General features: G+C 35.5%; 2 protein-coding genes across 3 annotated transcripts in view; both read left to right on the top strand.

The window, feature by feature from the left end:
• The window catches only part of LOC129452160 (uncharacterized), a 28,711-nt gene extending 24,298 nt beyond the window's left edge, over positions 1 to 4,413 (top strand). The window contains exons 3-4 of one of the 2 annotated variants that reach the window (XR_012360113.1): positions 589 to 3,537; positions 4,266 to 4,413. The gene's annotated coding sequence lies outside the window, so the exon portion shown is untranslated. Of the gene's footprint in view, positions 1 to 588; positions 3,538 to 4,265 lie in introns of those variants that run through there. The other variant, XM_073859497.1, reaches the window with a different exon arrangement.
• The window catches only part of LOC141349150 (uncharacterized), a 99,331-nt gene that overhangs the window by 47,553 nt on the left and 34,507 nt on the right, over positions 1 to 17,271 (top strand). The window lies entirely within an intron of this gene.

Below are 17,271 nucleotides of genomic sequence, written 5' to 3' on the forward strand. Positions count from 1 at the left end.
TAGGATAATATCATAAAATGTCTAGTCTTTTAAGCACACGTGCTAAACTGTTTGCTTTAAATGCTTATATCTTTCTGTATGCTGTATCATACAAAAATGCTTTTTTGCATAGTTGTGTTTGAAACACGAAAATGTCTTGGGTTACGTATGTAACTGTTGCTCCCTGAGAAGGGAACGAGACACTGCATCTCCCTTGCCATACTTCCTGTGTCCCTGTAATGCCGTCTTCCTGGCTCCCGCGTCACCCTGTCTTTGTCGTTAAGCCTCACCATTGGTTGAATTTGATATATACATTCAGAGGCACTTACCCCTGGAAGCGTACCCAAAGTGTCACCGCAGTGAGGGAAGTGTCCCTCGAAAGGGAACTGTAACAATGTATCTTAAAAGGTAACATGATGTAACCATGCTCTCAATTGAAATGTGTCCCCACATTTAGTCCTTGAATTTGAGGGTATTGGACCTGGAAAGTTCTTGAAAGGTCCTTGAATTTGAAGTTAACCAAGGTGTGGGAACCCTGCACACAAAAACTTTTGACCTTCTGAAATCACTTTAACATAAAATTCTGACATGTTACTGTGTTCATTTTAGACTTCATGGAAATAAAGGAGGAATATGAAGAACATGAAGTGAAGGATGAACATGAAGTGAAGGATGAACATGAAGTGAAGGATGAACATCAACACCAGAGTTTCATAATTGAAGGAAATTCTTTCAGCTCCTCACAAACTGATGAGAAATCACCTCAAGAAAGAGCTGAAGCTAAAAAACCTTATGCTTGCCATCTTTGTGATAAGAGTTTCTTACACAGAGGAAACCTAATATATCACATAAGGGTTCACACTGGTGAGAGGCCTTACGCCTGCCCCCACTGTGAGAAGACTTTCATTCAGAAAAGTGAGGTTAACGCTCACATAAGAATTCACACTGGTGAGAAGCCGTTCACCTGCCCTGAGTGTAATAAGAGTTTCGGTAGAAAATATGATCTAAAGCGTCACATACGAGTTCACACTGGATTCAATCCTAGTTTCCCTTGCCCTCATTGTGAAAAGAGTTTCCTAGGAAAATCAGATCTGGAGCGTCACATACGAGTTCACACTGGAGAGAAACCTTTCTCGTGCCCTCATTGTGATAAGAGTTTTCAACAGAAAGGAGGTCTTCAGACTCACATGCAAAGTCATACAAGAGAGAAGTACAGGCGGCGCTCAAGATGTGGAGATGGAATAAACACTGCATCAACCAACCGAAAGATCCTTCCTCTACCAATGAACATAAGAGTTAATGTAGCTTGTCAATTACTATGTATAACACCCCATGCTATTCACAATATGAATACACAGTGATTAAACAAATTATCTGCAAAATCTGATATTTGTAAGACCGTACTTTTGTGGATATTTGCATTATAGCAACCAAAGAGCCCTTAAGTGCTCATTTTTAGGTGTTCAGACACCTAAAAACTTTTGGTGGAGTTAATTTGACCTCAAGATTGTATAAAATAAATAACCTAATGTACTGGGTAGGGTTGCACCAGTCGTTCGTAAGTTCTTACTTAAACTGGGACGTAAAGTCCAAACTAGAGGCTTAGTAACTACTAGCTAGTTTATAACTAACTCTTTACTTAATTCGGTTGCACCATTTGTTCTTAAGGCAGAACGTAGCTAGTAGGTCATAAGCTCTCCGTAAAGTATTGCGTTGTCGCATAGAATGACGTCTATTTTTCTTAACCCAATCACAAGCCTTATAATGGGTAAACAGGAAATAGTCTGAACAGTACGTAATTTTAAACTCATTCTTGTCTCGCCTAAACTGAAAGTTAAAAAAGACGTTAAAGCAAACGTTATCGAACTCAAAACATTACACTTTTAATTAAAATATCTATCCCACACATGGAGGAGAAAACAAACAGGAAGAAATTTTAAATCTTATTTTAATTGATGGATACACAGAAAATTAAACAGTTCTTGAAAACTCGTTGACGAACTTGCGGCTCTTCATAATTTATACGAGCTCATTGATGTAATATAATCTGTCTGACATCTTATTCCAAGCGTTATTCATGGACAGAGGCTTCCGTAAATATTTAGTTACAACGTATTGTTACGTTTAAACTAAGTTTAATGGTGCAACGCAAAAACATTTAGTAATGCGTAAGTTGTAACTTAGTGCCCATTTACGTCGTAATTAAGTAACGTTGTAACTTACGCACAGCTGGTGCAACCGGCCCCTGTTGTTTTTACTTTTATTTTGAATTAGGCATTGAATTGTGTTGTGTTTCTAAAATGTTTTAAAATTAACCCTGGGATTTTTTATTGCAGTGTATATAGTGATGATATAGTGGATACGGCATCTTAACTTTAATATAATGTAGCAATATAATGTAGTTTATATTTACTGTCAAACTGTAATTTACTATGATTTAGGATGCTTCAATATTTGATCACTGTTTATAATAAAAACGGTTACAGTGAGTAATGTCACTGATTAAAGTATCAATATATTTAATAAAAAATACAAATAATGGTCCTTAATCTTTACTTTCCAACTGTGTGCTACAGTTACAAAAAAATAAATCAACTATCATGTTTTATTTTTATTTAACATTCATGATTGCAGTTTCCCAGACAGGGCTTAAGACTAGTCCCAGACTAAAATGCATGTTTGAGCTGTCTCAACTTAAAACGGCTTGTACTGACCTATTTTAAAATATATCAGTGATGTTGTTTTGTTACAAGATGCACAGCAGCAGTGTGTCTTTGAAAATTATGTTTTTAAAAACAATTTAATTGTTTTTCATTAATTTTCATGATCTTGTTTGCAATCTGATAATGTCTGCCTAGGGCACCCAAAACTATGATTCGGTCATTATTCACTTATAAGACAGCACTGGATATCTCCATTATCAGATCTAATTTTGCAAACAATGTTTGCAATATTTTAAGATATTCTTTATTTCACTGTCTTTGTGATAATACTTGCAGTTCAGACTACAAGATCACAGTTTGCATACAATGCAGTGCAATGTAATTTCTTTATTTTGTTATGTAAACTGTAAATAAGTGTGATTAAGATGCAGTCTTGTTCACTGGTAGATTCTATAGTGCAAGCGTTTAAGAAATGTGGGGCGTTTGTCTTTTAATATATTTATTTTACCTATACATTCATGTTTTGCATCCTTTGTAGTTACTTAATTTCCTTGCATTTCACGAATTTTTAAAGATTAAATAAAAGGATTTTTATTTTACTTCTTGAGGTCTGTCGTGTGGTGACGTCATACGATGTGCGGCCACTGGCTGCGCTGCCTTTCGTCTTCTCGTTTGAGGTAGCATTTAGGAGGCAAATTCAACGATTGAAAAATACCCTTATTTTTGAACAAATAAATATTTAAATATTGTATATTATTAAATCTTTTGAAACAAAGTTGGTAAAGATTACAGTATTGTAATACTTATTGTAAAGTACTGAGAGTTGTTCGACCACTAGCGCCAACATTTAAACAATGCAAAAAAGAGATGTACTTCACTTTTTTAAGCCATTCAGGTATGTAACGTTATGTTTTTTCCACATCAATTAATGAGCTTTACATGAATGTGAAGGTGTATACATGCTCTTTTTTTCCAATATAGCAGATGGTTGCTGTTGTTAGTAAAATTGATCAGTATTAACTTCTAAGATATGTACAAATGTACTTTGTTTTTTTCATGATTGTTAGACATGTTTGTATAAACTAAATATGAAGAGTTTCTTTGCAAAACGAGATAAATCCGTTTTTTAATTGTTCAGAAATCTCGTTTTTTGATTGTGCATTCCAATTAATATCAATTCAAATGCAGTTGGTTTGTTTTAATTTAAACCTTAAAAACTTAAAAAATACAGCTAAGTAGCACCATAAAACAAAATAATAACATGATAACATAATAATAAACATGTTTTGACAAAAATGTTGAAAAATAGATTTATCTCGTTTTGCAACGAAAGTCTTCATATGCAAATAATATAGTCAAAATTTTCCGCCCACAAATAAAAAACTTAATCGTGAAGACAACTTGTAGTTGGTTTAAAAAAATAAAAGGAATATACTTCCATAACTACGGTATAATATTTTGTAATATTATATATATTGTAATATATTGTAATATTTTTTTGCAAGAGATTATCAGTTCTTCTGTTTCTATGCCTGGCTGAAAGACACAGACATTTTCTATCTCATTTTGGTGAATTTATTGAATTATTAAATAATAACGTTGGTCATTTGTATATCTTCACAGGTAGATTCTGAAGAAACAATCTTAAATGACACAATCTTCAGTGAAGTCACTATCACACCAGTTCATCTATAAATACTGTGAAGAAGTCAAACAAGCAGCTGCTGTCACAACACATTCAACTACTCTACTATTCTGATCCACTGTTGTAATGATGGAGTGTGTTAAAGAGGAGACTGATCCTGAATCATTCACAATAACACCTCAACATACTCAACAACAGAAAGGTTTGTGGTTAGTTTCATTTAAAATAATACACATACATACGTCTCATAAATGTTCTGGGATTGCTCCTATAAAGAAGACAACATAATATTCACCGAAAAGCATCCCGTGTGAACAAGACACAAAAAACAATGTCGTAAGGCATGTGCCGTAGTGAGGACGTGAGTGTTATCGCAACCAAAAGTTATGGTTCAATATGTGTGTGAATGCACGCACATATTATGGAAAATAATTGTCACTTTGAACCAAATCAAACAATCCCAGACAAATTACGGATGCATTTTCAATGAATTTTCTGTATTGTCTGTGTGAAAAGGGCTATAGACATTTGAGGGGACCCCCCTTTTAACATAACAATGCCGCCCCAATCCTGGAGGTTCACCAACCTTTAATCACATCAACATTACTGTCTCACCCGGACCATTTCATTATCATAGAAATGAGTTCACAACTTAGGCTTGACATTTACCTTTGCTCAGACCCTTGGCTGAAACATAAGCAAATGGCCACCAACTCATATGGGACAAAAGGCACCGGGGCCACAGTTACCTTGCCAATTTCTTTTATATTAAAGTTGCAGTGCTGGTGAATTGCAGACATGGGGACTTGTGACTTGGTGACTTGGACTCGAGTCGACTCGAGTCGCTATTTTTGTGACTTGTGACTTGACAAAAAATAAAATACTTGAGACTTGACTCGGACTTGGAAGTTAAAGACTCGGGACTTGACTTGACTTGAGACACGATGACTTGAATGACTTGAGTGTTAATCACATCATGTTTTTAGTTTGAATATAAAATATATAAATCATTTAAAAAAATAAAGTTGACGCAGCTGGAGCGCAGGCTAAGAATGGCGTTGTCATGACTGAATCACGACACTATTATCAGCTCTCGTACCTTACGCACGCCACGCCCATATCAACATGTCAGCCGGAGGGGTACCGAGGGTCATCGCTTTCGGCTTCAACAAGATGTCAAAAGACGAACAGTGCATTGCAAGACATGCAACATTAAAATCACGGGCAGCCACGTGACAACCTCCAATTTTGTCCGTCATTTGAAGAGCCATAGTAAGTGCTTGTCATTTTTTAAATGTCTGGTTAGTTGGTAGATAGCTAATGTAATAATCGCTAAAGTAGCCATTAACCCTCATCAAAGATGAGTCATTATACCGTGTTGGGGACAAATGTGGGCAAAATAATGTAGATTTTTTTTAAATACTTCCCTTGATCCGAGCAGTATGAAACTTGGCTACTTTTTCTAAGTTTGTAAGCGTCTTATGCGCGCTCAAGTTCGTTATTTCAAATGTAGGTGCACGAACGGAAGAGACGCGCACGCGGTGCGACGCGCTCGTTTTTCTGGGCGAAGCCATGAGCATTCAGAGCATTACACAAGTGTGTGTGTGAGAGAGAGAGAGAGGAGAGAGAGAGAGAGAGAGAGAGAGAGAGAGAGAGAGAGAGTTTGTGTGTGTGTGTGTGTGTGTGTCAGAGAGAGAGAGAGTTTGTGTGTGTGTGTGTGTGTGTGAGGAGAGAGAGAGAGAGAGAGAGAGAGAGAGAGAGAGAGAGAGAGAGAGTTTGTGTGTGTGTGTGTGTGTGTGTGTGTCACTGTCAGAGAGAGAGAGAGTTTGTGTGTGTGTGTGTGTGTGTGTGAGAGAGAGAGAGAGAGAGAGAGAGAGTGTGTGTGTGTGTGTGTTAACTATGTTTGAGAGAGAGAGAGAGAGAGAGAGAGATGTTCAGAGAGGAGTCTGTTGGATGTTAAGCTGTTATTTGTTTTATGGACTCAATGTTGAAAATTTCAAACATTTCAAACACAGTTGGCAGAAGTGAAAAATAAATAATTTATGAAGTTACAATTTTGTTTGATTCCATGATGTATTTTACTGAACATGAGTATTTACAATGCAAATCCAAATTATTGTAATTAACTGTTAGTTACTTACTGTATATCTTGTCTTTTCACTTTATTAAGATCAGATTCTGCAGGTAAAATTACAATAATAAGGTGACTTGACTTGGGCTTGACTTGACCTACTACAGGACTTGACTTGACTTGACTTGATATAGCCTGTGACTTGACTTGACTTGACTTGCCCAAGACAAAAAATACTTGGGACTTACTTGAGACTTGAAGGTTCAGACTTGAGACTTACTTGAGACTTGCACATGTGTGACTTGGTCCCATCTCTGGTGAATTGCAACCAACAGCTCAGTCCACTGCTTACCCCTCATTTTTTAATCACATAAAGAAGCTACGGTAGCCTCCATGTCATCGGAGACAACTAAGTAAAAAAAAGTTTGTCCATTAAGGGCTTCTGTAGAAACATGGCGGCACAAAATGGCGACTTCCATGTAAGGGGACCCACTGTATATGTAGATACAAACGTCTCCTTCTAAGGTAATAATAACAAAATGGTTCATTATAAAAGGTCTTTATACACAACTGATAATATAGCTTTGTATATTATCTTGCATTTCTGTTAAGAGATCCTTCTAAAAATTACACAATGCACCTTTAAGATAAGACAGGAACTTGCATAAGCCCACTTACATTATCATTATCATTTAGAGTACAGTGTTACTTGGTTTTGCTCTCAAAAATTGACTTCCAATTACTTTTCCAACACCCAAAAAACTTTATAAGCTTTGGTATTACATTAACATAATATTTTAACATTTCTTCATTTTAGACCTTATGAAGGAGGAAAGTCAAGAACACAATAAAGTGGAGGAGAAGCATCAACCCCACAGTTTTATAAAGGAAGAAGATTTATCCCGCTCTTCACAAACTGATGAGAATGTACCTCAAGAAAGAGCTGAAGCCAAAAAACCTTATTCCTGCAATCTTTGTGATAAGAGTTTCTCACAAAATGGGAATCTAATTTATCACACAAGGAGCGTACACACTGGTGAGAGGCCTTATGTATGCCCCTACTGTAAGAAGACTTTCATTATTAATAGTCGGCTTATGAACCACATAAGAATTCACACTGGTGAGAAGCCGTTCACCTGCCCTCAGTGTGATAAAAGTTTCCGAAGAAAATCAGATCTAAGGCGTCACATACGAGTTCACACTGGAGAAAAACCTTTCACATGCCCTCATTGTGATAAGAGTTTCGCACAAAGAGGAAGTCTTCAGGCTCACATTGAACTTCATACAGGTGAGAGGGAAAAGCGGATCTCACGAAAGAGGAGAGGTGGGAAAAAAACTACATCGACCAACCAAAAGATCCTTCCTCTACCACCGAACAACAATGTAAAAGTTAATATAGCTTGTCAACTACTATATGTAACACCCTATGCTATCACAATATGAATACACATTGATTAAACAAATAATGACATAAAAACTGACTCTGTAAGATGTAGATGCTTTTAACTTAACTTGTCTCTAACACTGATATGATATATGGCTGTCATGATTATGACATTTGGCTGACGGTTAATTGTCTAATAAAGTGTGACGGTTAATTGCCTGTTTAGGGTTTTGACGGTTATGACGATTAATTGTCTGTTTCATTGCTTTGACTTTTAATTCTCATAATGTTTTGCTTGTTCATTAAATAATTTTTACACGTTGTGACTATTAAAAATGAAATCCTTTTTAAGGTTTACCTGGCAGTAAATATGAATACACATAAGACACATTTAAAAGTAATTATTGAATGAATATATCTTTCAAAAACTGAAAATTCTTCATAAGAAATAAACGCAATAAATTGTCTGAAAAATAACTGAAAATAAAAAATGCAATCAAAATAAACTGACTTTACCAGAACAGTCCTTAAATAGTAGCCAATCCTACTAAGGTCATATTTGTACTAGACCACATGTCTGTAGTGGCTGCAAAATAAATAAATTCCTCACGGATCCTTAAGAATAGCATCCTTCACTTTCCTAAATTTGGAATTGCTGTTCTGGAAATGTGTATGTTCCACTGTATTGAATGGCTTTGCATGTATTAAGCCGAAAGTATACTAGGGAAGTCCGCGTATGCGCGCGGTCCGCATTACGTTATTTTCGTCATCATGTGGGTCCGCGGCCGGCCGCGCGGACCGTCCGCGTGCAGCCCAGAATTTGAGACCGCGCGGACAGTGCGCGTACAGTCCGCGTACAACAGCGCATGCGCGTTAAAATATTTAGACAGGACACTCCACTATAAACAATTATACAAAGAAAATAGACAGCATTTTGCACACACACTATCGTTTTTCTTCTTTAACTTTTACTTCTTCCAAGAAGAGAAAGCACTGGAGCATGTTTGTTTGATTCCTGTTCTTTGTTGTCTTGTTATTTGTTCTAAACTGTGTTTGCAATGGTGGATCTGTTACTTTTCTTCACCTATCCTAATGTTTTAATGTACTGTAAATGTCGCCAAATCAGTGCTGTCCTGACAGCCTGTTAGACTAATAATTTGAATAAGAAATCATTTGTATTGCGTATAGTGTCGAACGCGGCCATCCGCGTGTGGCCGCGCGGAGTATACTCGGAAAGCTTCGCGGACGCGTGCGCGCGCGAGCCGGACGCGGACGCGGAAAAAAAGTATACCCGGGCCTTTACACTGTCCGTTAAGAAAGCCATCTGATACGGTCTCGTTAATACAGGTGCTTGCAGCTCCCCCTTGTGTTTTTTAAAGAGATGTGCAATCATTGCGGTGATCTGAAATCATTGCGATAAGGTTAAACAATCACGGTGAGATGATTATTTAATCGTTGTGACAGCCCTTATATGATAATGTGTTTGTATTTTATGTTGTAAGTGTTTAATTATGTGTTTTTATTGTTTGGCTGCTGCCTGTCTTGGCCAGGTCTCCCTTGTTAAAGAGGTTTAAAATCTCAATGGGACTTTATCCTGGTTAAATAAAGGTTAAGAAAAAAATATATATAAAAAAATTATAATCTGCAAAATCTGATACTTATAAGACATTACTTACACAAATGTTTGTATCCACCTAAAAACCTTTGGTGAAGTTAATTTGATCTCAAGAATGTATACAATCATTGTATTAATGTTTACCGCATATTCATTTTATGTTTCATTTTATTCTGTACTTATTCACTCATGAGCCAGCACTGCACATGTTAGATGTCTCCATTATCAGATCCAATTCAGTTCCAGCCAAAAAAAAAATTAATAATAATCCAAAAACAGACATGATATTTTGCAATATTTTAAGATATTCTTTATTTCACTGAAATTAATTTCAATTTAGACTACAAGATTATAGTTTGCATAGTGTAATTATTTCGTTATGTGATTAGGATTCACTGGTAGATTATATATTGTAATCGTTTAACAAATGTGGGATATTTAACCTTGAATATATTTATTATACTTGAACATTCAGTTTAGTATCCTTGTATTTCATTAATTTCCTTGCAGTTTACGAATTTTGACAGAATAAATAAAGGGACTTTTATTTTGGTTATTGGAGCCTTTCGTATGGTGACGTCATAAGAGGTGCGCTGCTGCTCGTCTGTCGGTTGATGGAAGATTGAGGTGTTTATGTGAGGTAAATAAAACGATACAAAATTTGTTAAATTTTTCATCAAAATATTTAAATATTATTGATACAAAGTTAAATAATTGTACAGTATGGTAATACTTTACTGTAAAGTACTGAGAGTTGTTCATAGTTACAAGGCAAGGAACTTCATTTTTTTAAGCCATTCAGGTGTGTATGTTTCTCAAACTTGTTAATGAGCTTTATATGAATTTTAAGGAGTATGCATGCTCCTCTTTTCCAAACAGTCCGTCAAACAAGCAGGAATCACAGCTGCTGTCACAACACATTCAACTACTCTACTATTCTGATCCACTGTTGTAATGATGGAGTGTGTTAAAGAGGAGACTGATCCTGAATCATTCACAATAACACCTCAACATACTCAACAACAAAGAGGTTTGTGATTAATTTTAATGTTTTATGAATAAATGTTGTAGATCATAAAGTGTCATGTATGTTATGGTGGTTATGCAGGACTTGACAGTATTCTTTTAAGAGAGAAAGGCAGTCATCTCCAACATTTTATATTATTTAAATTAAAGAAGTAATTTAATTTATATAGAGCCCCGATTAGGTACATGTATGTTCTCATGCTGAAGTAACATAATTCATAATCAAATTCAGTTTCTACATATTGTAAAGTAGTTTTTGTATTGAATTGTCAACAATTTGTCAGTATTATAAGATGATGTCTATTGTTTTACCGCCTCGGAAAATGCTTGCATTGTAGACATTATAAGGGCTTCCACTGCTGCCAATCCTGATCCTTTTAAAATGCTATTATCGACCCTGATGCCGATCTTTGTGATAGGCTTAGAACTTTCCTAATATATGTTTTAGTAGACCATCATTTAGACAATAAAACTTTTGCGTTCTAAATTGGTGATGCACAATATTATCTGCACATATTATGGAAGATAATTGCTAATATAATATATTTTGTCATGTCAAAATATGTGTTAGTTGCGTCATGTGAACTCATGTGCATCATGCGTCTTGTCAAAATACATGCCTGATGCACACGCGTTGAAAGGGTTTGTGACAAAAGAGACGCTCACATTCACAAAATACTCGCAAGACACTCACTTAACAGTAAACACTGGGTGCTTCTCAATTCTTATTTTTGCATCCTCGTTTCCTTTCCTTGCTTCCTTTCCACCCTTCTAGGATGCAAGCGAGGAAAGACGCAAGGACGGAGGAGAAGTATTAAGTAAAATGATATCCTCTTTCCTTACTCTCTTTATAACATTTATTATCTATTATCAAATAATCAAGTGCATTAAAAACCCCAAATGTTTAATAAAATAAAGTTAAAGGTGCAGTGTGTAAATTTTTGTGGCATCTAGTGGTGAGGTTGCGCATTGCAACCAATGGCTCAGTCCACGCTCACCTCTTGCTTTTGAAACACATAAAGAAGCTACGTTAGCCGCCACTGGACAAACATGTCATCGTCTGAGACAATTTAGTAAAAAAAGTTTGTCCGTAGAAAAATGGCGGCACAAAATGGCGACTTCCATGTCAGGGGACCCTCTGTGTATGTAGATAAAAACGTCTCATTCTAAGGTAATAAAAACATAATGGTGCATTATGAAAGGTCTTTAAACACCCCTGATCATATAGTTTTGTATATTATTTTGCATTTATGTCAAGAGATCTTTCAAAGAAATTACACACTGCACCTTTAAATACATACTTGAGTTGTAGTTCATATCCTTACTACATTAAAATAAAGACATTCTTAAAAGTGCTGTAAAATGTCATTTATATAGATCGGTGGTTTATACATAAATATTAAATATAGTGTCTGAAATTGGTCTACATTTACAATAATTTAATGATTAATAGCAAGATTTATGTGTGTTTAATGACGTGACGTTGTGAAGGGGGAGGAGATTTATACGTGCGTCAGGTTTATCAACTCATCGTTCCTCGCTGTGCAATTAAAGAATTGAGATGTCCTACATGATGGCGGAGCTCGATCAGTTTCGGGTTATAGGATGTAGGACGTAGGAGCGAGGAGAAGAGGAAGCATATTGAGAAGCACCCTCTGATTACACATGAGATTAAGCGATTATCTGGCATACGTAAGTGTTCTTTTTTATCATAAAGCCCTTCGAAGCGTCTGCAGCAGGCACTTATTTTGACATTGTGCCCCCTTGAAAAAGAAGTCACCGGTCTCTGCCTGTGAAACTGCTTGCATTTTGCCCTTTTCCTTATGTCTCCCGTTGAAAATGAACTACACAAATGTGACGTATCACCATATCCCATCTGAATGGCCCATTAGATTGTGAACGATTACAATGTATCCACGATTAGCTTGTCATGATGTTACAGTGTATACATTATTATATGACTGCATGCTTCTGGCTCAACAATGTGACACACCATCACATCTCCAATTTAACAGCATATTTTGCGTATATATCTTTATCACAGTCAGCGCAGTTATTCATCATTACGAAAGTTTGTTTTTTGAAAGCATTTTAAGATTTGCCAGTTTAAACAATTTTACTCTTACGCTGGTCCTCTGACACATGAGCATACACATACCCGAAACATGGACACTGGCTGTACCTCATGAGTAGTAACGTTCTCTTTTTCCTCTTTTTACTTATTTTGCTTAAACTGTCAAATACACACACTGTTATTTCAAAAACACACAAAGTTCACATAATCACACTAGTTTTGTTTTAGGTGAATGTAAAAAGTGATCATGTGTATCAATATACCGGATCAGTGCCTACCTGTTGATGTCTGTGATATTAATTCTAATATATACAAAGACTGTGCAATGTTTTATTTTTATTGAATTATTAAAAAAACTCAAATAATTTAAATTTTTTGCTGGCTTATATTGGTATCGCCTAAAATGAGTTGAAAAGTGTTGGCATATTAGATATTGGAAAAAAAATCAAATATAATGCATCACTAGTTCTGATATTACTTTAACAATGTTTTGATATGTTACTATGTTCATTTTAGACCTCGTGGAAATTAAAGAGGAGGATCAAGAAAACGATGAAGTGGACGATGAGTACTACAGTTTCATAATTGAAGAAAATTCTTTCGGCTCCTCAGAAACTGATGAGAAATCCACTCAAGAAAGAACTGAAGCCAAAAAATCTTTTGCTTGCCATCTTTGTGATAAGAGTTACACACACAAAGGGCAGCTAAACTATCACATAAGGATTCACACTGGTGAGAGGCCTCACGCATGCCCCTATTGTGAGAAGACTTTCGTTAAAAACAATCAGCTTAAGGTTCACATAGGCATTCACACGGGTGAGAGGCCGTTCGTCTGCCCTCAGTGTGATAAGGGTTTCCGAACAAAATTAAGTCTAGAGAGCCACATACGAGTTCACACTGGAGAGAAACCTTACACCTGTCCTCACTGTGATAAGTGTTTCCAATCAAAATCAAATCTAGGGAGTCACATACGAATTCACACTGGAGAAAAACGTTTTACATGCCTTCAATGTGATAAAAGTTTCACACAAAACTCAAGTCTTAAGACTCACATACGAATTCATACAGGTCAGAAGCCTTACTCGTGCCATCTGTGTGGTAAGAGTTACAAACAAGCACGAAGTCTCAAAGATCATCGCTGTTTCACTCGGACGAAGAGCTGTGATTAGTGGGGTCACCAAAATGCTCGTACAGGCGAGAGGCCACATTTGTGTTTTGTTTGCACATGTTAGATGTCTCCATTATCAGATACAATTCAGGTCTTAAAGTCTGTACTACATTTCTAAAACATTTACCCACTCGGTCCCTCTTAAGTAAAATGGGCTGCCATCCTTCACCTGATCGTCTGTGACCACTGAATCCTTCAAAAATCTGAAGACACAACTCTTCTGCATTCATTGGATTATCCCTAATAATTCACAGCTTTCCATTGTTAACTTCATCATTGCAATCAATATTATTTATTAATCTCTCTTTTATGCTGTTTAGCTTGAACAGTTTACTTGTGAGTTACTTTGTGTACTGTGCTTATTGTTGGCATTTATGAACAAAATGTTAAATGCTCCTCCATTTGTAAATTTGTTTAGGATAAAAGCGTCTGCTAAATAAATATAAAGTAGTAAATGTATTAATGATGTAATGAGTTAAATCAGTTGTTAGATGAAAGAGATGAGTTGAGTATCACTGAATTACTGGATCTGAAAGATTACTACACTGTAAAACCTAAAAGTTAACTCAACTCAAACCATTTAAGTAAACCGGTTGCATTAGTTTTGAAGCACATACATTTGAGTACTGTGAACTTAAACAAATTGAGTCATATGCAGTTATGCACTCATATTTAAATTCACACTACTTGGACATGGGTGCATAATTGCACATGACTCAAGTTCACAGTGCTTAAATTTATGTGTTTTAAAACTTAAATGGCCTAATGCGGCCGGTTTACTTGGATGGTTTGAGTTGAGTTGACTGTTAGGTTTTACAGTGTAGAAGCTATCATATATGGCAAGCCATTTTAGTTTTATTTGTTAAGTTCATTTTCACTAGTTAAAATTTTAATTCTTGATATCAGAAATTGCATTTCTGCTACACTGTAAAAAATGATTTGCTGCCTTGGAATTTTTTGTTGGATCAGCTCAGATTTACAAGTCATGTCAACAGAGATGAGTTGTTACAACTTATAAAATATAGTTGAGAAAAGTAAACTTTATTTTGTAAGTTATAACAACTCACCCGTAGTTATAACAACTCATCTCTAGTCAAGATAAATAATAGTAAGTTGAAATGACTTGTAAATCCGAGTTGATTCAACAAAAAATTTTATAAGGCAGCAAAGTGTTTTTTACAGTGTAGTAACAATGTTAATTCTTGATATCAACAATTCAATTGTTGATATCAACAATTCAATTCTTTATATCAACATTTTAGTTCTTGATATCAGCAATCGACTTCTTGAATTCGATTGTCACTAGTGACAATTTTAATTTCTGATATCATGAATGGGATTGTTACTAGTAAGAAAGACATTTTAGATATCAGAAATTATATTGATATCAGAAATACAATTTCAAATAACAGAAATTAACAATTGTGACAATCAAATAATTTATATCAGGAATTAACATTTTAACTAGTAACAATTGAATTCTTGATGTCAACAATTGAATTTGAATGTCAGTCTATGGTGACATTTCACTAGTGAAAATACAATTACAGATATCAAGAATTATCATTGTTACTAGTGGAAATGTCATTCTTAACTGATTTGTTGATATCAAGAATTGAATTGTTAATATCAAGAATTAACATTGTTACTAGTAGAAATGTAATTGTTGATATCAAGAACTCAACGAATAAAAGTTAAAACGGCTTGCCATAATCATAACATGCATGTGTTGACCACCTGCGTTCGTCCACAATAATTTAATGTGGTGTACTTTTAACTGTATGAATAGTGTATAAGCAAAATGGAAATACAATAGATTATGATACTTCTCAAGTTAATTGTACATGTGCCCTGGCACATAAATCAGTCTGCACTAGTTTTTATTTGTTTTAAATGATATTTTACACTAAATGTATGTATTTTACATATACATAATATTTTGTAATGTTCTATGATATAGATGAAAGGTTATTAATTTCCCCACATTTTACGAATTTGGATACTGTACTTGTAAAATATAGGGACTTTTATTTTGCTACTTGGAGCCTGTCGTGGGGTGACGTCATTAGATGTGCCGTTCTTCTGTCGGTGGAAGGAAGATTGAGGTATTTGTGTGAGGTAAAAGAAACTATACAAACTATGACTTAATTTTTAAACAAATGTACTCTAACAACTTGTTATTAGAGCAATAATAAGTAATAGTACCGGTTTTTTTCTTAGTTTTAAAGTAATTATAGTTATTCCACCAGAGACAACATCTATTCAAGGCAAAGAAATGTATTTTGCATTTCAAACCATTCAGGTTCATACAGTATATAACTTATATTTTTCAAATCTGAACAACATAGGAGCTTAGTTTTTGGAGTTTGTGTTGTAGAGCACAGAGAAACCAGTATGTTGTCTCTGTAGCAGTAACATGCAGTAGATGACACCACTAGCTTCGAGTACGTTGTTGCGTTTATATAAAGGTCACCACACAATACAAATAATTAATGCAGCATAGTAATAAATATGCAGCAACGCAACTTTCACGGAGTAAAGTCAGAAAAAGCATCCCTTCCGCTGGAAAAAATGCTCCCTGGCAGATTAAGCAAATAAATGAATGTTTAATGTTTACTTTGCTAAGGGCGGGCGGACGCGCAGTAATACACGGGCTGTTTCCAAAGTGCACTATTTAAATGGACAGATATTTTGTAGTGCTGTCAAAAACTATTGTAGACATAATCGAGTGCACTTATTATTATCATCACGTAAATACACCGCAATAACAGAGTACAACCAATGTACACCTCTACCCTTTCACTGCTGTGGGGCGCGTGCCGAATGAACTCCCGGGTCTTGACACAAGATGGCGCCCGCAGCGCTCAGTGTGCGAATTGACTCACTCGTTTTCATTCACTCATTCATTCATGTGGACTAATGTAGGCAGGGTATAATGAATGAGTGCATATGGGGCTCAGTCACTGTTTACCCTCATTATTTTTTAACTCATACGTATTTTTAAGAGAATTTCAGCACTTTTCACTGGCTTGTCATGTTAAACTAAGAATACATTTTTTAGTACTCATTTGGTATATTGATTTAATTGTTGAATTTTAATTTTGTTTGTTTATATTTTTTACAGGTTTGTTCCTGTAGCACTCCATGCCAAACAAATAATCTTAAATGACACAATCTATAAATAACACATCTATAAATACTGTGAAGAAGCCAAACAAGCAGCTGCTGTCACAACACATTCAACTACTCTACTATTCTGATCCACTGTTGTAATGATGGAGTGTGTTAAAGAGGAGACTGATCCTGAATCATTCACAATAACACCTGAATATACTGAACAACAAATAGGTTTGTGTTTCATTTTAATATTTTATTAATAACTTTTGAAGATCATACACTCTAAAAACAAACGGTGCTATATAGCACCAAAAGTGGTTCTTTGCTCGTAATCATAGAAGAACCGTTTTTAGTGCCATATAGCACCGGTGAAGCACCAGTGAAGCACCTGTGTAGAACCATATAGTGCTATGTAGAACCATATTTGGTGCTATAGTGGTTCTATATGGCCCCTATATGGTTCTACACAGGTGCTTCACTGGTGCTATATGGCACTAAAAACGGTTCTTCTATGATTACGATCCAAAGC

The sequence above is a fragment of the Misgurnus anguillicaudatus genome, chromosome 21 (assembly GCF_027580225.2).
Source record: "Misgurnus anguillicaudatus chromosome 21, ASM2758022v2, whole genome shotgun sequence".
NCBI classification, from domain to species: domain Eukaryota; kingdom Metazoa; phylum Chordata; class Actinopteri; order Cypriniformes; family Cobitidae; genus Misgurnus; species Misgurnus anguillicaudatus.